At 44.1% G+C, this 23,931-nt stretch overlaps 1 long non-coding RNA gene across 1 annotated transcript in view; it reads left to right on the top strand.

Annotated features, from left to right (window-relative positions):
• The first annotated feature begins 1,941 nt into the window (after positions 1–1,941).
• The window catches only part of LOC146833860 (uncharacterized), a 36,430-nt gene continuing 14,440 nt past the window's right edge, over positions 1,942–23,931 (top strand). Inside the window, exon 1 of the long non-coding RNA XR_014960278.1 lies at positions 1,942–2,033. This is a non-coding gene — a long non-coding RNA (uncharacterized LOC146833860). The remainder of the gene's footprint in view (positions 2,034–23,931) is intronic.

Genomic DNA, 23,931 nt, shown 5'->3' with positions numbered 1-23,931 from the left:
GTCATATGCAATATTAGAACGCTGGGAACTTGAGAGCTTTATGGAGAAAATGGGAATGTCAGCTAGTGGTAAACTGTATTAAAAAGAAACCTGCGCCTTGAAAGTTCTAATGCTGTAATGCGTAGAAGCCACAGAAGACACCCTTTTGAATTGCTAACGTGCCCTAAAGCCAGGGAAACAATGTGGCTGGGTTGGCGGTAGAACATGAATTGGTGAAGTTGGCGGTCTGACGGCAGGCCGGGTGAGTGCCTCGAATCTTCACCACATCTTGCCTTGGAAAAGGTTGGGCATAGCCCGACATCCTTCCCAGCCATGGATCGCATTATTAAAAAAAAAAAGAAAGTGACCCTAAATTGTGGTAGCCTTCTAACCTGCCGCAAGAGGCCATGTGGACCGTTTCTGGTCCCCTTCCTTAATTTTTGCTCTTCCCTTCAAATTAAACCTAGCATGGCGAAGCAAGGCCTTAGTTAGCGGCTTAGACCATAGCGGCAGGTTTTAAGACTATATCTTATCTGCTGTGAGCTTAGCCAGGTGACGGTAAAGAATGCTGCTGTGATGTCCTCCTGTGCCATTGGGACAGATTGGCATACCATTATAAAAAGTTTCGTCTTGATATGTAATGAAAGAAGAAGTTGAAAATAGTGTTTGTAGGTGTCACAAAGTTGTTGCAGAAAATTCCTGATCTGAACAGGAAGGGAACAGACAGAGTTGCGTTTGTGGAACAGCTAACTGCTATAAATGGATGCTCATTTGAGGAAGGGCTGGAAGACGGAAACAAACACTGAAAGTTTCCGTTCCTATTCTGATGAATATTAGGATCAAAACTGTCCCGACAAGTATTGATTCCCCAGTGAACGAAATCCTCTGTACAGGAAACATAAACCGTATTTTGGATACTTCGATAGTGCAGAGATGCCCAAAGGTTTGTAGGGCCTGGAAAAGCTGCATACGTTGAAACCGGGTGGTAAGATGAGGTGTTGTTCATGTCAACGCTTTCTTGGATCGCCAGGCATTCAGAGTTCAGCTCAAAGTGAAACTTTCCGTTACATTCCGTAGCAAATGGATACACAGTGGGGTGATTAGCGCGCTCTACAAATACTTATTGATAGTTTTTGTGGGAGGTCTTCCACGACGCGTGACCCTTGGTTGATTGCCATCGTCTTGTTAGGCTCGTAGATGTGAACTGGGGAAGAGTTCCTTTGTTCAGGGAGACTAAAGACATTGTCATACATATGATCTGTCGTCCAACATTTAAAAATGTAAAGGTAGCTGGTTGCAACTCCTTTTGTTTACACGCTTGCAACCTTGTTTGGTCGCTTCTCATGCACCAGATTGACAGTTCATAATCAGGACCAAATATTCTGATTGAAAACGGTCTTCCTGCACAGTCTTGTGGAACCTGCAGATTTGTGACGAGTTTTCCCAATTTTCCCTCTTGTAAAGCACTGCAGCAATCAAAATGAGTGCAAATAGCACTTTGCCTCTGAACATGTAAATTGCTTTCAGATAGGAAGTGGAACATCTCGCAAAGATATTTTAGGATGAAACTTCCAGAAAAATCCGTCTTGGCTCGAGCACCAAAATCAACGAATACACAGTTTTGGCACAGTATGATGTGAAATCAGAGCGCGGGTGCGGCTTTGCTTCGACAGAGTAAGTGCTCTGGTGATTCAGTCTGATCTGTAGTAAAACACACTCTTCGCACATTCTGACTATGCGTAGCCATCTTGAAACGGTAATAGTGCTCATTTAGTGCAGTGCAGAAAACTGTGGAATTAACGCTAGATTGTCTTTGCTGTGAGTTTGCCAACTGGTTCTCTTAATTTTTCAATAAGTAAAAATGTGTTTGTTGCAGGGAGCCAAAGCACGAAACAAAACAATGGCTACGCTCTCTTTACCTGATTTAACTTTAACTTTCACACTGTAGTCCTCTGTCTGTTTCCGGAGCAGAGAGCAGGGAATCCGTGTGTGTCAGGAAAAGGCAGGCTGAATGCGATTTGTTGCTGATTTCGATTATGCAGATTTTTAAAGCAGTGAGTCACCCAGGATCTACTGAGAATGCGTTATTGCGAAGAATGCATCTGCCTGTGCATCTTTAGATTGTTATTTTGTGGTGTTATACAGCCATATGTTTTTGTTGGAGTTGATGATGCCGAACCTTTTCTTACTGTACGTAAGAACGTTTTTTACTTTTTCTGACAGTGTGAGCTGCATTCGTGTGTAATAAGACTATACGGACAGTGTTGCGTTTACAGGTGCTGTTTGTTATTGACATTGAAGACCGTTCATCTCTCCCCTACAGAGAGCTGGAGGAAGGCAACTCAAAGGGTCACAAGCAGTCTCAAATGACATGTGCTTTAGCACACGCAGTGCTTGACACTCTGCATTCCTTTTCATACAGTGCACAGCTGCGGGGCTGATCGGGCCCCTTTGAGTTACTATTCATGTTAATCGCGGCGCCCGTGTGTGCTGCAATTAACACGAATACTATTTCAAAGGACCACAATCAGCCTCGCAGCTGTGCACTGCAAGAATCGTCGTCTCCCGCAACGAGGAAATGGCAGTTTTTCATGCCGCTCGCATTTTAAATGCGGCGGCGCGAACGTTGTCGCAGGAGTGCGTGCTAAATACAGCACACTGCGCGCTTAGGGTGACTTCTGTGTGCGCGTGCTCACGCGCGCAGCTTGTTGGGAACAGTGACTGCAATATATAGGGATGTTATTTGTCACAGTTTACAGTTTGGATTAGATCATTGATGACACTATTGTTCATAGGATCACGATGTCTCCAGTGACAACTTTTTGCTTCCCAGGTTGTAAGGGGTTCCTTTTCCGGTGGTTCTGCTGTCCTGATCGAGCCGAAGGTCCTGCTGCAGTTGTCTCCTCCCTTTGTGTGTGTGGTTGTGGTTGTGTGTGTGGTTGTGTGTGTGGATGTGTGTGTGTGGTTGTGTGTGGTTGTGTGTGTGGTTGTGTGTGTGGTTGTGTGTGTGGTTGTGGGTGTGGTTGTGGGTGTGTTTGTGTGTGTGGTTGTGGTTGTGTGTGTGTGGTTGTGTGTGTGGTTGTGTGTGTGCTTGTGTGTGGTTGTGTGTGGTTGTGTGTGGGGTTGTGTGTGGGGTTGTGTGTGGGGTTGTGTGTGGGATTGTGTGTGGTTTTGTGTGTGGTTGTGTTTGTATGTGTTGTGTGTATGTGAGAGTTGAGTGTGTGTGTGTGGTTGAGTGTGTGTGTGGTTGTGTGGGTGTGGTTGTGTGTGTTTATGTGTGTGTGGCTGTGTGTGTGTAGTTGTGTGTGTGGTTGTGTGTGTGTGTGGCTGTGTGTGTGTGTGGTTGTGGTTGGTTGTGTGTGGGTGGTTTGTGTGTGTGTGGTTGTGAGTGTGTGGTTGTGTGTGTATGTGTTGTGTGTGAGTGTGTGTATATGTTGTGTGTGTGTGTGTTGGTGTGTATGTGTTGTTGTGAGTGTGTGTGTATGTTGTGTGTGTGGTTGTGTGTGTGTGGTTGAGTGTGTGTGTGGTTGTGTATGTGTGTGTGGTTGTGTATGTGTGTGTGGTTGTGTGGTTGTGTGTGTGGTTGTGTGTGTGCATGGTTGTGTGTGTGGTTGTGTGTGTGGTTGTTAAAGAATACACGTCGGATGTTATTACTTTAAAGTTGTTACTCCTCTAGATTTACGGCACAGAATTATTTGGATTTGTGATACTGGAATGATTAATGACCAGCCGGGTTGGAATTATAACAGGCAGTTAGGTGTTGAATTCCTTATATGAAATGTTACAGCCCTGAAGAAGTCGAGGGATAATTCCCTAACGACAAAACAGGTGTTGGCTGGACTTTGTGTTGTTTTCTTGAATAAAGACAAAGAAAAGACGTTAAGAGACATTACTTGCCTCCCTCTACTTACCTACATTTGATGAACTTTTATTCTACACGGAAGCGTGTCCATAGGAGTTGACATTATAAAGGCATGTGATGTATTTCCCTGCGTTGTACCGTCGTACAACCCTATGAAAGAATGCAGCACAAAAAACAATGGCAAAGTACACTGCTGTCTCACCAACCCTAGGAATAACGTGTTCTTGTTTTGAGCCAGATGTAAAGGTGATTACGAAATTGCCATCGCTCATGTTACAGGAGAGGCTGGAATGGGTTTATACATTAATTGCCCGCGCCTCTATGGTCAAAAGCAAAATGTGAATGACAGTCGAACACACCAAATGGTAAAGAGGACTGGCCCAGAGTAAAGATTTATTTTTGTATGCATGATTTTTTTTATTACAGTAGAATGACGACACAGCTAAAACGGTCTCGAGGCCATGCCTAATAAATAACGCAGAACAGTATAGGCAGTAAAAAGACAGATGGAGTTCTTACGATCATAATAAACTTGAAGTTGGTCGACACTAGGTGGCGTGCTTGCTTCATATTAGTACTTCGAAATAAATTGCATTCTTCAGTTTTGCAGGGGTCTACAAGCATGCAGGGTTAGTTAGATGTGAAATGACAATACCGGTGAAATTTTAAGAGGTTTGATCTGCTGTAATAAAAAAAATTCAATCCCATCTGACTCCCCAGATCAGATAACAAACAACAGTCTGTTATTCATCTTAAAGTACTCGGTTGCATGTGAGCTATGCTGCAAAAGTGGCCCTGTAACAAAAACAGCCCCCACCCGTGCGGATTGCCCGGTGCCCTCTACGGCCAGTCCGGCCCTGGTCTTTCCCACCGGTTTTGAAGCACATTTTAATATTCCCCTCCATCCGCAGTAACGTATCCCCCCATAGGCTTCCAGGAAATGATCCCTGGCCTCAATGGTCACATTCAATTACCAACGAGGTCTTTTGCAGTGTCAGCCCCCAGGCCGACGTGACTCCGGTGCAGCAAGCACTGCACAGTTTAAAGTTATAAATGTGCACATTTTTCATTAGAACGAGGGCTGGTTCTAATTTATCATAAAAATCACAAAACTGGATACATTGTCATTAGCAATATGAATGAAAAATGCACACATGGGCAGCTGCGTGGATAACAAGTGGGGAGGAATTCTCACCAAGAGAGTGGGGATTGCTCCGGGTGAAGATTCAGACAGTAGCTCTTCTTCCAAGATACAGAGGGGTCCCTCCAGAACGTGGCATGCAAACTGCTCTCAAAGCACCAGCCTGAGCTCCCGCACACAGGCAATCCATGCACCCCAGCCCAGACTGAACTGTTTGATCAATTTACCCAGGGACTTAAATAGAAATTAGTGAAGTGGTATGGATTTGTAAGTGAAGTTGAAGACAAAAATGAGACTCCAACTGCACAAAGGATGGAAAACAAACTTGCAGAATGAAGAAAGGATCTCTTAAAACACTTAAATCCATTGCTAATCTACCTGCTATCTAAAGGAATCACCTTTTTTTACTGTGCACAGTGCTGTCAAACTAAGGAGGTGGGGGGGGCGGCGCAGGCAGAGTACAGCTGCGTCCCTGGGGGCTGGGGGTAGGGGGCCGATGAGGTGTGCTTTGAACCATATTCACCTCAGTCACACCCTCCCCTCACCTGAACCAGGTTGTGGGGGTCAGGTGTTGCTCTAGCCCTTGGGCCATTCACACCTCGGCCCCCAAGTGTCGGACTGGCCCATCAGCAGTGTTTTCTCCCTGACGCCTCCCTGGCAGGCCACCACATTCAGGCCATAGTGGGTGAGGAGGAAGATATATGTATGAGCCTCGCTGGGGGGCAGGCATTGTCACCTTGGCCCCAGTGTCTTTTTTGGAGGAGGGGGTGTGCCTTTCCTAAGGCCTCGCTGTGATGTCACCTTTCCTAGGAAGGAAAATAGAGAAATCTGTTTCCTCTTGCGTTCAGTAACAAGTAACAATCAGTCTTTAATATGGGATCGCAGGTAAACGTCTCCGTGGTGTGGTTAAGTTGTGTGCAGGGGCTGCAGCATCATTGAACCCACCCTGTTAGTTTTGACAGAGCCCCCTACCTAGAGCAGATTAGGACAAAGGCAGACAGGTTATAAGCGAGATACATCTGGCATCCAGGTTTCATTGAATAAGACTAATAACCAACACCCCCAATGGAAAACCTTGCCTGTGAGCCCCATTGTTCATTCTATTATAAGTCCTTTCTTCATAATGGCTATAAACACGTTTAAGATCTAGGGTCACGGCTCCGCCAGAGGTGCTAAGGCTTTCATTTTTTCTTTGCATCTTACTTCAATCCCCGAGCATCCCCTAACGTAGATAAATGTATTCCATATTCCTTCTTTTTTAAAAGGTGTGGTCCTCGCTAGATGTACCTTTTGTGCGTCTGATTACTATCTCTTCTGTATTCCGGTTCCGTACTTTCTGCTCACTCCTGGAGTACGCATTTCACTGCTTGCCTCCCAAGGCCTTATATAAAAAGTACATTTGATTTTATGTTATGTAATTGGCACACATGTCAATCACTCCAATGCCTTTGGGCCGAGATCACGCTATATAAAACTACACAAACTAATCAGCGTTTGACCATGCTAGGCCCGCCTTAAAGTCGAGTTGAATGAACTGGCTCACTATCTGGGTGTCTGTGCGGTGCTCCACAGATCTGCGCACAGAGGGAGAGTGGTGAAAAGTGTAAGAATTCAGCTCCCTTGCAGAACTTGCCTGTTGTGTCTTGGTGCACTGGAGGTCGTCGTCTTCTGCAGTGTGGCAAGGGGTGTGGGGCCATAGTCCATACAGCAATTTAAAGAGGATCTAACCCGCCCACCAACCTTGCCAAACCAATGTGTCTCCCCTAATTTTAATGGGGGTGACTCACAATGCGTCTAGTTTCTAAATTGCAGTTTTCAGTGCAGTTTCAGTATGTTTGAACTGCTTTGGCTCCCTCAAGTGGCTAAGCAGTGCAACAAATTCTGAACAACCAGTAGCGCTCGGTTTAAACCGGGTCAGCTGATTTTCAGTCGGTAGGGTACTGTTGGGCACAATCGGTGTTAACCGATTTACGTACAGCCTACCCTACCCTTACCTCCCTCCCCTTTATTAGCCATGTTTCATCCATCACGGTGAGCCATCGTAGATTCACTGCCAACACCCTGCTTCTGGCGAAGAGAAAGATCATTCTCCACTGGGGTAATAGAATACACCCCACCACACAGGGTTGGCCCCATAGGATGACCTATTGCGACTTAACGAGTGAGGTTTACTCCCCACTGCAACCTCCCTCTGCATTACCTAAAGAACATTTCACAACCCCTTTGGGAGTATTTGCTCTCTTTAGACCCAAAATCCTCCTCACCATCTCCTCACCCGCCCAGTACAGCGTCCTCCCCATGCCATACCAGTCAAGTCTCTGAACTATAACACTACGCAGACTCCCTGTTCTCTTTTTACTCCAAGAGCGCATATTTGTTACCCCCAGGGCAGGCACTGAATGTCTTCCCCACCCATGCAGATGTATAAGAATGTCACTTACTGCAACTATGTCAAGTCGTATTTATATGTAACACTTGTAAAGTTCTTGGAACTGTCCTCCTAATCCCCTTCGTTTCCTTCCTACTTTGTTTTGTAGTTGAATATGCTTAAATAAAGTATTTAAAAAAACAAAAGCCACCATTTACTAAGGTCAGTAATGAGAGCCAATTGAAAAGATGGGCGGAGCTTCAAGTCCAACCCAAATACAGCATGTCTAGAAGAGACAATGCAAGCGCTGCCTTTGCGAGACCTAAAAAGCACTCTTTCTGGACCAAGATCTAGCTTTCTGCCAAATTTGGTGTAATTCTGTTCATCGGTTCGTGCTGTAGTTGTGTCTAAAATCTCTATTGGAAATTGTATTGGGTAAAAGCATTTTGGGACCTACCTTTTTATCACCCCCCACTTGACAGATCTCTAACCCTGGGCGTAGTTTGCGAAGGAGCGCTACGTGTAGCTACGCGAAGTGCACTTCGCACTACGTGAGATACACGTAGCACTACGCGAACTGCGTAGTGCGCTGTTCGGGATGATTGCACAGTGCCGGATGCTTGTCCGCACTGTGCAATCATTGAAAACGGCATCTCGCACGGTGCGAGCTGTTGTTTTCTGCTGCTCTAGTAGATTTTTACTCGAGTGGCAACCTTCTGAACGTGGACTGGTAGTTTCTCATCGCGAGTGGTTGCGAGCATACAAGACCACTCGCAATGAGAAACCTGACCTCCCCGTGTTTTGAATCTCGCCGGGATGTTTATTTACCACGCTCACGATCGCCAACTTGATGTTGCTGATCGCGAACGAGGAAAAAGTCTCGCCGGGATGTCTTTTTGCTCGCTCGCGGTGGCCAACTTGACGCTGAGGACTGCGAGCCAGCAAAAAATGCCAACTACGCTACGCGTTTTTGCACTGTGCTACGTGCAATCCGCGTAGCGCGAAGTAGCACAAACTACGCAAGCGTAGCGTAGTTGGCCGCCCAGGGTTACAGATTACCCTGAAACTTTCTAGACAGCAGCTGAAGTGAGTGGCAAACTAGTTTTGAATATTTCATGAAGCTTCTTCAAATGGCGCAAAAGTTACTAGCAAAACAAAATGCTATTTCTATTCCTATGGAAAGTAGGTCCCAACTATAACGACCTGCTGGTGACCACCGGTACATTATATATCAAAAGGTTTGGAGTAATTTCCTCAAGGACCTCTCCATGTGTGTTATAGGGTCAGTATACCTTTATCCTAACCTCTTATCTGTGTTGACACTTTATTCCCCCCCCCCCAGGGTGAGCAACAAAGATTCAGGTTGTGGCCAGACAATGAGGGCCTTGCTTTTTTCTTCATCCGCGAATCCACCGCAAAGGTTTTACGTCCCCTAAAGAGCTATCCATTTCCGTCTTTAATAACTCCCAAATGACTGAACAGATTTACACCAAATCACAAAATTAGCTCTTTCTGGACCAAGATCTAGCTTTCTGACAAATTTGGTGTAATTTTGTTCAGGTGTTCGGGCAGTATCTGTGTCCAAAAGTGTAACAAATAACCATTGACATTGCATGTGGACACTCCTTTCTCTCGGCTCCTGCTCCACGGATCATCTTTCCATGCAGAACTAGTCAAAGTATAGTGCTTTTTTGGGGACCATTTTGTGAAGATTCGTCAAATGGCACAGAAGTTATTAGCAAAACAAAAAACGCTTTGTCTGTGGTAAAAGTTGGTCGTAACTATAACTAATAACTGCTATTACCACTGGGTGAAGTATATAAAGAGGTTAGCTATATGCTGGCAGTGCTTGCACCAATGTAGGTATAACTAGATCTGACCTTCCAGGGGAAAGGAATTTTTTGTTTCTTTAATAACTTTGGTAATGCTGGCGTTGAGAAAAAGGGGTTCCCTAAACATTGATTCCATTTGATTGGAATGGAATCACACCAAATTTGGCAGAAAAATAGAACTTTACTCAGAAAGCATGCTTTTTGTTATTTGGTATAAATCAGGTTAGTTGTTTTGGAGAAAGTTGTGTTAAAAATGGTGCTTACGGTGGTCATGGGTGCATTAATCTCTCAGAAAAAGTAGAGCTATCTAGGCTGCGATGTGCAGCCGGACTTCAGTAGGACTCCTACTGCACCAAGAATTTTAAAAATACTTGAATCCCATTTGCTGAGGAACCCTCCTCTCCAGTGCCCAATATGGTGTACTAGAACCCAAGACAGTACAGCTGAACCTCGCTATCTGATTGGCCAACCACACAACGCTATCCGATTGGCCAGCAGCACCATGGTACTCTCTCTGGACCGGACGTTTGAGCTTTCACACCATCGTCCCTTGCAAGTTTCACCAAGGAAGCTTGCACGGTACAGCAGTACCATGGAATGGAAGCTTCTAAAACAGGTATTGTGGGAGTGCTGTGGTATCTTGAACATTTTTTAAAAGGGAGAAGACAGTGCAGTTTGGGCACAGATGGCTGGCAGAGGTTGGCTGTTGGTCTAATTTTGAATATTATCAAAAACCCCAGAAATTCACAGAAAAAAACTATAGATTACAGTAACTGTTATAGTTAGGTGTTAGAATGAGACCACAGCTAATGTTAAAAAAACACAAAACACTAACATTTACCAGTCATACTCTAACTTGTGCTCATATCATGCACTGCTTATGACCTCACATATTACACCGCTTATGGCATGTTAAAATTGTTTTCTAAAAAATGACAAGAATGTGTGTTGAGCATTTGCGTAGGGATAGATACCTTCAGCTTGTGCATGAGTGGGGCACAAGTTATAGTTTTTTGACTAAACTATAACTGGTGTATTTAATTTTTTTAGGCTTTTTTAATGTTAGCTCATGTCTCATACCAACACGTAACTATAACAATTTACTATTTGTTATATGTATTACGGGCAAATGCTTTATATACACACAAACACATGCCCATATAAAGAATTGAGCAAAGGGCGTACTTCTGCTTTGACCTGAAAATAAAACCCATTCCTATTAAATTGACCGTAATTTTAGGGTTATTACATCGCTTTCATTTCCTAAATTATCTAATTGCTCATTGTTTATGCTAATTACTCTTCCAATCATATTTTTCCTTTAAGGAAAATGGGTTGCATTAAAAAAAAATGAATTGCTTTATTGAAAAGCAATCACAGACATGGTGGTCTGCTGACCCCAGCAGGCCACCAAGCCTGTGAATTTAGTGATTTCCAATGGGCCGCAAACCGAGACCTACCTCATGAATATTAATTAGGTAGGTCTATTTGCGACCCACTGGTAAATCGCAAATTGTGTCAAAAACACATTAGTACATGGGTGTTTGAGATTCCAAAATAGCAAATCGCAAAAATTTGTTATTTGCTAAACGCAAAGCCAAACCTATGTACATCTGGCACTTGGCTACTGCTACACATAAATGATAGTTAATGAGAGAGTCTTGTATTATTCAATGGTCTGGGGGTAATTGGTCATTGCAGTTTAGCAATTACCTAATTGAGATTTTGTGAAAATCGCAATTAGTTAATTGCCATTCCTGATATGTGAAACTCCAAGAGTTTCATATAGCGATTCCTAGGGGGTTGCAAATCGACCTACCTCATTATTAATGATGAGGTAGGTCGCAATTTGCGACCCCCTAGTAATCACTAAATTCACAGGGATGGTGGCCTGCTAGGGTCAGCAGACAACCATACAACCATGTTTGTGATTGCTTTTCAATAAAGTGATCTTTTTTTTTTTTTAAATGCAGCCCATTTTCCTTAGAGGAAAATGGGTTGTGTTTAAAAGAAAAAAATGAAAAGTTTTCTTTTCATTCTTTAAGAGCAGGCAGCGGTGCCTGGGACCACTGTCTGGTCTTAAAAAATGTTTTGTCCACCATTCCCAAAGGGGAAGGGGAAGGGGTTCACTTGTGAATGGGTTTCCACCAACTTGAAGTTGGTGGTAAAGTGCATTCAGGGTCACAAAAAATTCATACATACCGCTGTGATTCGGTATTTTGAAGGGATGCCCTAAACACGCCCTTCCAAACATCAAATCACAAACCCATGTAACAGGTTACAAAATTGCAAAATAGGGTTTGATATATAGGAAAAGTCTTTTTTGAGTTCGCAAACGGACTGATTCTGCGAATCGGCCTGTTTGTGAATACAAACTAGGTTCATACATTAGCGACATTTCTCCTGTCATGTCAGGTCAGGAACGCCCACTTTGCATCTCATTAGAGATGCAAAGCTGGGCGTTAAGAATCCCGGCGCTAAAGCAAGGTTTCACGCATTAGCGTGACCTTGCTAATTAGGCGATAAAATTATCGCCGCTTTACAGCCGAAAACGGCAGCAAAAGCGGCGATAATTTGTTATCGCCGCCTTGTAAATATGCCCCATAATGCTTTAAAATAGGTTTTAAGAACAAGATAACAGCAAAAAGCATAAAGTGCTACAACGTTTGTTCGGAATACCCATGACATGGACAAGTCATGGTAATACTGCCTAAGGCCCTCTGACCCTCCCAAAAACACAGATGATACCACACCGTACCTGCTCTAAAACGAAACAGGAGTGACCTTTCCCAGCCTATCAGATCTAGGGTTAGATAAAACACTCCTGAGTTCAGATAAAATATAATCAGATGACGTACATTCCCTGGTGGAACATTTGATTTATTCTGTGTATACTCTCTGGGTGTGACTAAATTATAGAAAAACAGAACGTATCCACCTGTCTTGGGTAATTAAGTGGGTGAGCCAAACATGTGAGACAAGCCTAATTCCTTAAACGTGTTTTGATGTAGCTTAGCCAGGGATTCTTTAAGACCATCTCGAGAGTGAGACAATCCAGTATTATGTCCCTGTTCAAACTTTGCTCCTTATCAGTCCATATCATTACCCACAACAATAAAGAGGCCCGCTTCACTTGTTCTGAGAAATAATCTAAATGTAACCCTGAGTGGAAGACATAGTGGTAGGTGGAAGACACAGGGGCCATCTACAGATAAAATCTTCCTCCGCGTGTAGAGGAAGGACATTTGAATATCCCCATGCACCTGCTCCATACCGAGCTGCTGAGACACACTGAGATTTATAGATGATCAGGAAAAGGGAGAGAGTTGACCCTATTGCAGGCTGTGGGAGTGATTGCCAATCGATAGTTTAGGGCCATTATTGTTTCCTGGCACACACACCATATTGAGGGACTTTCCAAAGTTCGTTGCTAAATCGAGTTTACTTATGAAAGTCACAAAGGTCTCCACGAGTCTGCATAGTGCTCTTAGTGGTGGCATGAGTACTACTTCATCAGCATAAAGCATTGTGAGAAATTGAGAACACCCTATCTTCGGGTCGTCACTTGCTGTACTCACCAAGGAGGAAACTCAAACTGTTAAAACAGATAATAAATAAAAGTGGGGCAATAAAACATGCTTGGCTCACATCTGTAGGCAATGAAATGGGCTATGCCAGTTCCCCCAATGGGCCAAAGCAGGCATTAGCAACTAAATTTGCATGCAAACATTAAAGGAAATTCTCCAACTCTTCCTCTACACCCAAATCAAGCGACAGCAACCCAAGCTTTGCGCGATTAGCACATTCCAAAGCTGGTGAAAGATCCATAAAGCCTAGGTACAGTAGACAGAGCCTGGTGATGGTATACTTGCCAATGATCAGGTGCAGATTCAGGCTCTGTTCAACTATACACAACACTGGGCAGATTCCATATGGACAAGAGCTCAAAATGTTGTGTTGATTCTCCTAAACCTTAGGCGGTAAAAGGACCCTGCCCAGGATCTGGACTGAACTATGATTAAAGATATGGACTGATAGCATTTGGGGACATATGGTGACTGTTATTACATATGTTCGATGCAAACAAATGATGGACGGAATGCTGAATAAATGGTACATTCACCCTCAGTCAAGAGATCTGGGTTAAATCAATTGTTCTGTTGCTCACCATGTCACCCCAGTTTACACCCAGCCATATGCAAATCAGCTTTGACCCTGTTCCTCATGGGAACAGTCCAGCATCTGCCAAGCCACGTCCTCCCTGGACCCGAAACGAGCATCCTGTGACTGGCTTTGGGGTATTACCCCGCATTAGCCAGGCTAGCTTGAATCCAGTGGCACAGTGAGCAAGGGACCCACGTCTGGCCTTACCAATCCCACTTAGGGCAAAAACGCTACACAAACAAATGATTGACAGAATGCTTATTAAAACGTACATTAACCCCCAGTCAAGAGATCTGGGTTAAATCCATCATTCTTTTGCTCACCATGCCACCTCAGTTTAGACCCAGCCACATGCAAAATAGTTTTGACCCTGTTCCTCATGGGAACAGTCCAGCCCAAACTGCCACACCAGGTTCTCCCTGGACTGGAAACAAGCATCCTGGGATCTGTTTCAGGGTATTACCCCTCATCAGCAAGGCTAGCTTGAATTCAGTGGCACAGTGAGCAAGGGACCCATGTTTGGGCATACACATCCCACTTAGGGCAAAAAGTGCTACGCAAACAAATGATGGACAGAATGCTGAATAAATCGTGCATTCACCCTCAGTAAAGAGCTGTGGGTTAAATCCATCTTTCTGTTGCTCACCATGCCACCCAAGTTTAGACTCAGCCATATGTAAACCAGCCTTGACCCTGTTCCTTATGGGAACAGTAAAGCAACTGCCAAGCCAAGTCCTCCCTGGACCAGAAACAAGCATCCTGTGACCGGTTTTGGGGTATTACCCCGCATCTGCCAGGCTAGCTTGAATCCAGTGGCACGGTGAGCAAGGGACCCACGTCTGGGTTTACCAATCCCACTTAGGGTTCGTAACCAAGGGCCCCAAAAATTGATGTTACATTTAATGAGGGCCATAGGACTTGAAAGCCTTCTCTACTTCTATTAAGGTAACAGATAGATTCAAGGCAGGTTTCAATATGCTCTCGAGAAGCTTTTCTTGATTCTCCTCTACCATTTGGTGATAAATAATCTGATAGTGTCTCACCCCTCAGATCGGGGTATGTTACAGCACAGGGAGTATGTTGGAGCTTTCCTTAACCTGAATCTTTCTACTGTACCCCAGAACATTTTACTGTTGTTTATTCTCTCAACATGCTCTAGCATTTCCCAATCCCTTTTGTACAATTCCTCCCTCCTATAAGTTAAGGTACATTTATACCTCCTACTTGCTATGCTTCCCACCAATGGATCTCTAGGTTTTGCGGTCCAAGCCTCCCTGGGCTTGTGATATACTATGGAGCAGTGACAGTCACACCATCTTGCTCACTCTTGGACATCCCTAACCGATTTAATCAAGCAACTCTTGATACATACACATAATTCTTCAAAATCGGCTAACATGATATCTCCGCTACCTTCAGCTAAGCAATTCAAAAATATCATTAGATGGCCTACTGAAAGGGAGCCAAGACCTGCTCCTGTGCCCTTCAGGTGCCAATTGAGCCTGAAGCCATTACTGGAGGGTTATATGGGCAGCGATGTGCCGTCTGGCCTTTTACTTTATTAAATTGGAAATACCCTACAGCAATCAGAACATTGGAGTCCCTTCAGTCAGTTTCTAAAATGGTACCCTGTGAGAAACAAAAAGAAAAGTTGCATGTAGAGAATATATAATCAATGGTCAAGGCACAGTGAAACCCTCTAAAAGAAGGCACAACAGGTTCTCCAACTTTGAGCAACTGGATGATGTTGACGTGGTCAGCTGTAGCTATGTGTGTGCTAAGCTCCTTTCCTCTATGGTCTGGATTCCCTACGTAGCCTTCTAAACTCTCTGCCACCTCCTCAGTGTTCAGCATGAAAATCGCCACACACAATGCAGATCTGTTGAGTCAGTATTACAGCACCCATGGGTTTGAGATGGCTTAGAAAAGTAAACAGCTTGGTAAAATGAATACATACAGTATTTAAAAAATAATTATTATAAAAATGTATCAAATAGAAGTAGAAGGAGCTCTGGTTGACCTTGATAAGCAAGGCCTGGAAAGCAGAACAGTTTGGACCCGATTCCAAAAAGACCCTATACGTTCCTGGCGTAGTCACTGGAGTTATGGTGGGGTGCCCGCACTCATGGCCGGACCTCTGTTTATCACTGCGGAGGTCCTGCCACAGGTGCAGGGCCGCTACCACAAATGTGCCCCCCGCCACGAATGTGGGGCACCGCCATGAGTGTGGAGGCCCTTTGTGAATCTGGCCCTTAGTACCCAATGTCAGTATATCAATGATCAGATCCAGGAGGATCCAAATTGAGAGGCCACAATTTGCTCCACCTCATTGAGAAAGGGACAGTGGGACTTGATTAACACGCATAACCGTCATGAGAAAGAAAAGCTGTACCCCAGGTTTCTAGCAGGACGATCAGATCGTATTTCTATATTATTGGCATCCAAGCGGAATTATTGAGCTTTGACTTAAGTCCTGCTCAGTAGGGAGAATAGACAGGAATTTGTTAAGATCCAAGGTCTGCTGCCATTGTACTTCAAAGCATTAGAAATGCAGCTATCAGTGGAGGGAAGTTCCTTATGTATAGCAGGGGGTCAGAGAGTATAGGAACAATTGGTCAGGTCTTCATAGTGGTTATCAGCGGGTACAAGACTCTCACCCCCCACAGCATACCAGAATCATTTGCGGGGCCATCTCAGACATCGGCCTAACAGTGAGCAATGCAGAAGGATCAGGAGTGCCTTGTGAACCAATTGCATCAGTACAAAGGTCAGATTTATGTTATGGTTAGCCATCTGGAATATCCGATTGGGTTAGTAAAAAGAACCTAAGGGTGATAGAATATTTGGAGCCCTCTTGGAGGACACTTGAGCAGCATTCTTTGTGCCAGGTGAGGGAGTCTGAAATTTACAATCATGCAGTCGCCGTATTCGTCTTTGAGGCGACCCCTGTCCATCTGATCCTACATGTCAATAAAATATCTCCAGTGGAGGAAAAGGAAAAACCTCCATTACATATAAGCCAGTTCAATACCTTGTTAAATAACTCATTGCCTGTCCCACTGTAGCCCAGGCGAGGCAGAGGCACTCCTGTAAAAATCACCACATAAGGACAAGTAGCAGGAGGGTGGTTGTTATCACGATTTCTGCATGCAGCAATGCTTTGAATTTAAAACAACAGTCCTCCAAGAGGCACCCCTAGCAGGTTGGCAATGAAATAGTTGTTGAGGGGTGTTCTGTCGGGGTTACAATAGTATTGGCAGTGCGGTCTGGTGTTGGAGAGGGATGGGTTTCTCTCTTCATACTCCTCGAAAACCAAATTTTGCTATTTGGATCGTCAAAGGATGGGGGCAATCAGTGGTACCCTCCACTAGCGACTGTGGTGCATCAGCAGTTGTTGGAGCAGGAGATGAAATTGAGACTGTGGATGGGGCTGAGGAAATTTCTCTAGTAGTGGGGGCAGCCACTGAACCCAAACTCATAGATAATGTTTTCGCTGCAGTAGTGGGCAACTCTGATGGTTTTCCTTTTCAATATAGTGGGGGAAAAGATTAACAAAGAGTACCTTCAAATGCCCTTCGAATATACAGCCAAAAGGGGTGGCCTGGCCCAGCTTCCTTCAGGCTCTGACAGGCATGGACGGGCTCACCCTTGGCCCGCACAAGGGGCTCCTTCAATGCACTTCAAAGCACCAGCACGTGCTCCTCCACCCCTTGTACAGACCCTGCTGGGATTGAAGTCCCCTCCACACTCTGTCACTGGATACACACAGTTTCACCCCATCCCTTTTAATCAAAGTTGTCTCATACAGGAATAGGATTCTACATCACTGATTAGTTAGTATTCATCTTAAAAACAATCTCCGACATACATGAGGACATCCAGAAGTCCCTGTATTTCTAGATGAACTCCCGCTGTCTATCAGGGACAGAGTTACTCTAATTAAGATGGCGGTCCTCCATATGTATTTACATCTTTCCTAATGAGCTTCTTCCTGTACCAATAGTGCATATTTTGTTGAACTGGAAAGTATATTTTCTTCCTTGATCTGGACTGGTGCTGGTCCCTGGGTCAAACTGAAGAGACTGAAGTTGACAAGTGTGGTGAGCAGAGATTTCCAACATGGGGTACTACTTTGGGTATTTAGACAGAATATAGGAAACAAAAATATCGTGGGACAAAATATTGTGTCAAGAATATCGAGGACAAAAATATTATGATGGTAAGTTTCTATAGGTAAGCGAAGTTTTACTTTACATATAACTCCACATAAATGTATGTTGGCAATAAATATATCTTTAAGGTACATAGATATGGAATCAAAAATAGTAAATCTATACTTACCTATTTGCACTTACCTTCTCTATAATTTGGTCCTTGATATGTTTGACACAATATTTTCAGTTCCAATATTCTGTTAGTGATTCACTTTTTGGTATTCCAGCTACAACATCTCCATAGATGCCTAGAAGTTCTCCCGAGTGGAGATGGTAAATTATTGGCAGGTTGAAATGACAAAATGTAACTAAAAAAAATCAGTTTATATCTCCACTGTTGCAGCAATGTGGTGCAACTCATTTGATCGTCTTAATTTTGCACTGAGTGCTGAGGTCAATACTGCACGTAATACTATTTGCCTCTTCTGGAAAGAGAAGAGGAGTAGACCCTCACAGTAGAACTGTGAACAATGTATATTCAACATAAGAAGAGGAGCACCTTGGACAGCCCTCAATCAATGCTGGAGTTTATCTTTGAGCTTTCTTGAGCTATCCTGTCAGTAGTTACTGGCTTAAAGTGGATGTTGGCGCAAAGGGGGAACAGTCTCACAGAGTAGACATTAAATCTTGTACAGAGAGTCAATTTAACCCTCCTCTGACAAGTCCCTTATAGTTCTGAAAGTGAGTTTGGACCTGTTGTCGACACTTGTGTCCATCTTCCTCCTTCTGCTCTATTGTTGGTTGCTTCCTGGGGCTGTGTAGTTGGCTAAGACTATAATGGGTGAGAATGCAGCCCTGAGTAATTAGCAATGGCTGCAATTAATCAAACGTTTCAAAGATCTCGTTTTTGTTGTTATTACCAATGACTGGGATTAGTTCGAGCATTCCAACCATCACATTTTTTTGTTTTTTGGAGAGGGGTTCAGCAACACATCAGAGGGGTAGAGAGCTGCCAGCTGTAGTTATAACTAGCAAAGGCAGTAGAGCATTATTGATCCTTGTAGATCTCTGTGATACTTTTGGTATTGACCACAGCACACAACGCAAGGACCTTACAGCACACAGGCAGTTATAATCTTTCGCACTGAGGTGCTGTGCTTCTTTTTGGGTAGGATGTCCCATCAAGGGAAACTGACTACAGCTTAATGTAACCAAAACCTTTATTTGTCTGTTCTTCCCTGCCTGCTGTTGGAGGCCATTTCTACAGATAATCATCCACTTTTTAGGTCTCGCGAGCCAAAGGCTCGAAGAGACATTTTATATCTGGGCTTTTCAAAGTGCTGCCGTGGCCTAAAGCTACAGTGCACGTGAACGTGCACGCGCGCAGCGCCATGTGTCTTTCCTCCGTAGCGATCGTAATCACGATCACTTTCACTTTCGCGGGCTCCTCTGTTGCTGGCATTCCCCCCTCCCTTCTCGCCCAGCCCTTCTTGTTTTTTAGGTCTCGTGAGCCAAAGGCTCTAAGAGACATTTTATATCTGGGCTTTTCAAAGTGCTGCCGTGGCCTAAAGCTACAGTGCACGTGAACGTGCACGCGCACAGCGCCATGTGTCTTTCCTCCGTAGGGATCGTAATCACGATCACTTTCACTTTCGCGGGCTCCTCTGTTGCTGGCATTCCCCACTCCCTTCTCGCCCAGCCCTTCTTGTTTCTTCTTCTCATTTTCACGGACGCATGGGAAGGCTCTCCTTACAGCACAGCTGCTCTCCCTGCTTTTCCATGTTGAGTGTGAGTGGAAACAGGGCTGTAAATTTTGCCACAGTGCCCACTGTCATGATTTATTAATTGCGCTTATTATTTTTGTACATTCAATGTTTTTTGGGCTGTTATCAAAGACGGAACGAAACAACAACTAATCGCGGCCAGCTAGACCTCGATAGCGTTTATCGGCGATGTTTCTCTGGGCGGGCGCCGGGCTCCATGTTGAGTGTGAGTGGAAACAGGGCTGTAAATTTTGCCACAGTGCCCACTGTCATGATTTATTAATTGCGCTTATTATATTTGTACATTCAATGTTTTTTTGGCTGTTATCAAAGACGGAACGAAACAACAACTAATCGCGGCCAGCTAGACCTCGATAGCGTTTATCGGCGATGTTTCTCTGGGCGGGCGCCGGGCTGTGAGGGCAGCTGTCCACGGCCCGTGCCTTTTAACATGCAAAAGGGGTCTCGTAGCAATGTCTTTTAAGCAGTGCCTTTTAAAGGACTCGGTTACGATGCTGGTGCGGTGCTGTGAGGCCCAGTCGCTGCATTTGCAGGGGCATTGCTTCAGGGGGTGTTACACGTCCCTAATAAATGTATTTTCTAGCAAATAGTTGGGTACAGTTGCTTTCTGTCGGATATGTTGAGGGGTCCGTCAGATTTCACGTAGGATTTTTACATGCACACACAGATACAATACAAAAACACACACTCTCTCAATCGCTCCTCTGTTTTTAAGTTGTAAAGACTGTTTATTTACAACATATTGTCTTTGAAATAATCCTAACAATCCACACTGCTATCCCTTTCCACTGCCCCTTAGTCCCCTCATTTATTTTTTATTTATTTATTTATTTATAAAGTTTTTTATAGCGCTAGTTAGACCCGTTGGTATCCGAGCGCTTTACATATACAAAGGAAAAGAAAAAAACCATGCCCGTGCTCTGCTTCCTAAACAATGTATTTTACCGTGATATGCCCAGAGTGATTGTTGGGAATTTTGTGAGACACATCCTCTAATCTTACTGACCAAGCTACGCCCCTGTGCATTTGCACGAAAACAGCGATTAGATGGGTATTTCAAGTGCTCTTAGGTGTGAAGTGAGCCCTGCCCATTCATGAATGAAAAGCAGGGTATCCTGCAGGGCTCACAATAAAAGACAGAACACGTTGCATCACAATGAACATATTTTATCTTACGATTGGCAGCTTTCCACAAGAGAAATATCAGCCATTTGTTGTTTTTTAAGAGTTTGCAAAGGCCCAGATGTTATTCTAAATAGGACTTTAAAAAAATAGTATGTATTCATTTGTACCATGACTTTTCTGCCTTTCTTTACTTTAACATTAGTCTGGTATCGTAATGCATATCTAGAACACATTTAAAAGTTATTTCTGTTTATGCCTGCGGTTTAAAGTATATACGTGTAAGGGTTAAAAATTGTGCGTATTGCTGTCCAGTATGTTAAAATACTGGTGGTGCTGGTAGAGAGCTGGCCAAGTGGCAACCCTATTCACCTAGGGTGAAGGAAAGGGTGAAGCACAGAGACTGGAGGTGCGGTGCATATAAAGGGGGTACGACAAAGGAAAACAAGCATTTGCAATGCAAATTGGTCTCTCATTTGTAAAAGTTAGAGCTACTGGCGTTGTAAAATCAATAAAAGTATGTGCATTGAGGTACACAGGCTGTTTAAATACCTCAAGACTAATGTTATGGTATGCAACAAGAAGGCAGCTGGGTGAAAGGTCTCTTTTGGAAATGTGCACTTCATAATTTGAAGGAACATATAGAATCTGTGGTGCCTTTGTTTTTTAACGTTTTAGTAAAGTTAAACGCATCGATTGTGGTTTTATTTCTGTAAGAGGGATACTTTGGCTGATGAGGCAAATCTTGGTTTAGTCTGTGGTAAATGTTAAATCTCACCAGGTTTGCCTCTGTCGTTAATGCTTCTGAAGATGATACAAGTGCAATCGAGATGGGGAAATGCAGCTTAACAGCTCTAAAACGGCAAAATCGGTTGCAGTGAGATGTTAGGGTCATTGCCTATACAAAAACAATACTTCACACAGAAAACACGCTTGGGAGACACAGTTTACACACCTGACAATGACAGGGGTTAGGTTGGAAGGTTCTACCCTCTCCCTTTACAAAAGACCTCTGTGAAGGAATTACATTGTGGACAATATTAGGTTAAAACTGTAGGATGATATCTGCACAAAAAGCCAAAAGGCTAAGGAATTAGTGTATACTATACTACAGATACATTGTACATAACGTGGCTAGAAGCTGTACAGTGGCGAATAGCCAGACTATTTCAATAAGAATTTGTGACTTTAAGAAGAAGTGACCAGTTAAACATATTTACGATATGAAAGGGACAATTCTATGGGGAGAATAATAATGCACCCAAGAAGAGAGAAGGTCGCGCCGTACCAACAGTTCTTGTCTTGAATGCCTGCTCAGTGTAGAGATGCCAAACCCTTTGTTTTAGCCAAACCTACATATACTGTGTATTCCATCAAAGGTGGTACAATATCAGCATTTGCGAAGGGCCTGCCTTTGTCAGAACATCAGCAGATCACACTGCCTTCTTTATTGTATGGAGTAATTTGTACAGGAACTGGTGAGAAGTCAGGCAGCAGTTTTGAGGCAGCTAAACTCCTTTAAGTTAGTAGCTGTTTGGAGAAGGAAGGAGTCCTACAGTTATGTGGCGATGCTGACAGAGAGATGAGGCAGAGGATCGAAAAGGGCCAATAGTGAACGATAAACCAGTTCAGCTATTGAAATAACATGCCATTTCCTTCCACAGAAAGTAGTTTTAACTTTTGATACCAAATTGGATCATGTTTACAAGCGTTTCTCTTTGTACAAAAGAATACAGTGGTTCTCATCGGTTTCACACATTTCTGATAATTGGTGAAATCACTATACGTAATTAATGCTTATGATTACACATGTGACGCTTACTCATCTTAATTGTTTGTGGGTCATTTTTCTAACATTAGACAATTACTATTTTCACATTCGCTCATATTAATTCAGAGGCAATGTTTGGAGGCCATAACATTTGTCAGTTTCTCCGTTCATCCCCGCGTGACACCCGATCCAGCGCGCTCTGGTTTCTCTCTGATCTCGAGTCAGAGCTTCTTAAAAGCTTTTTTGTGAACACACCTGAGCTCTTGGTAAACTGCATTAAACAAACAAACATTTGCAATGCATTAGGTCTCGCATTTACGCGAGTTTGAGCTATTGACATTGTAAATAACAATGCCTATTGGCATTGTCATTTACAATGCCAATAGCTTTAACTTGTGTAACTGCGAGACCTATTGCATTGCAAATGCTTGTTTTCTCTTGTACTGAGTCCAAGTCTGATGGTCAGATGCGAGTATCACTCTCTCACAACGAGCAGTTTATCTGCAGTTTAACTAAACTGGATTTCATCTCCTCCGTCTCCCCTTGTGTCAGGCGATGCATGCTGTAAACAAGAAAAGGCATTATGGAGAGTGACTGCAAACTGTCCTCCCTCTAATGACTTGCTTGTTACATGATGAGCAAGGATTCTGGGAGTTGTATTTCACCGTGGCAGCGAAGTACAGAAGCTAGCCAACTTGTTTGCCATGGCGCCTGGTTCGCGCCCCTTGCTCCTTGTTTATTATACCAGCATATTTGCCTTGGTGACTGAACGCAGCGCCCGTGGAGTCCGACCCGCCAGTATTCCACAGTGAGTCCCAGTCAGGCGCGCAACACCCATTGGACTCACAGGGCTTCAGCCCCCCCTCCCAAGTCCCCCCCCCGTCGCGTCTGACAGCCCGGGATGAGACAGCCTCGCGGCACACACACAGCCGCACCCGAGCACTTCACAGGTCTTTAAAAGACCATTTGCATGTTAATGAGGCCTCGCTGTTGTTTCACCCCTTCTAAGAGCCCCTGCAGCTCCACTCTGCCTCTGGCTTAAAAGATTCAGTCCCCCCCCCCCGAAATTTTTTCTCAGCCCCCCCCGAAATTTGGCTCTAGTTGCGCCTCTGGTCCCAGTTATGGCTGTGCGGTGTCTGCAGGGATTGCTCCACATACCAATCGGCAGAATGTGAGGGTTAACAGGGCGGCGTCTAACATCGGGTGACCCATGCAACCGGAAGCCCCCCGGGCATCCAAGGATTAAAGGGTAACGAGCGATTCTTATTTCCTGTCTCTTAATCTATGGTTCGAATTTAGCGGCGTCATAAAATGCCCGTAAGTGCTCGTAGAGTCCCACAGTGAAAATGCACTTGAGGTTTTAATTCCTAACATACCTCGAGCTTTCAACCTTACTAGGTTGATTAAAATCATCCTTCCGGGTTGCTAAAAACATTTGGGTAACTTCAGTTACTCCATGTCACTCAAGACGTATTTTCGATTCTAAGGCTTTATATGTGACATTGTTTCCAGTTGTGTTGTTGCTTTGCATCATGGTAGCGCAGTACTGAAGGTGACAGTTTACTTTTCAGCACACAGTGAGTTTACTGCCGCTGTTTACATACGCTGATCTTTCTGACGGGTTTTACAGCACTGTGTTGCCTTGTGCGCTGCGAAGGTCTTCGGGTGGCTTGTTGGCACTACATAAAATAGGTATCACAAGGAGGTTTCTTGAAACATAAATATTGACAGGACTGCATAACGCGATGCCCTGG

The sequence above is a fragment of the Triturus cristatus genome, chromosome 4_2 (genome assembly GCF_964204655.1).
Source record: "Triturus cristatus chromosome 4_2, aTriCri1.1, whole genome shotgun sequence".
Taxonomy (NCBI): Eukaryota; Metazoa; Chordata; class Amphibia; order Caudata; family Salamandridae; genus Triturus; species Triturus cristatus.
The sequence above is the reverse complement of the archived record's forward strand: the minus strand, read 5'-3'. Positions and strand labels throughout refer to the sequence as shown.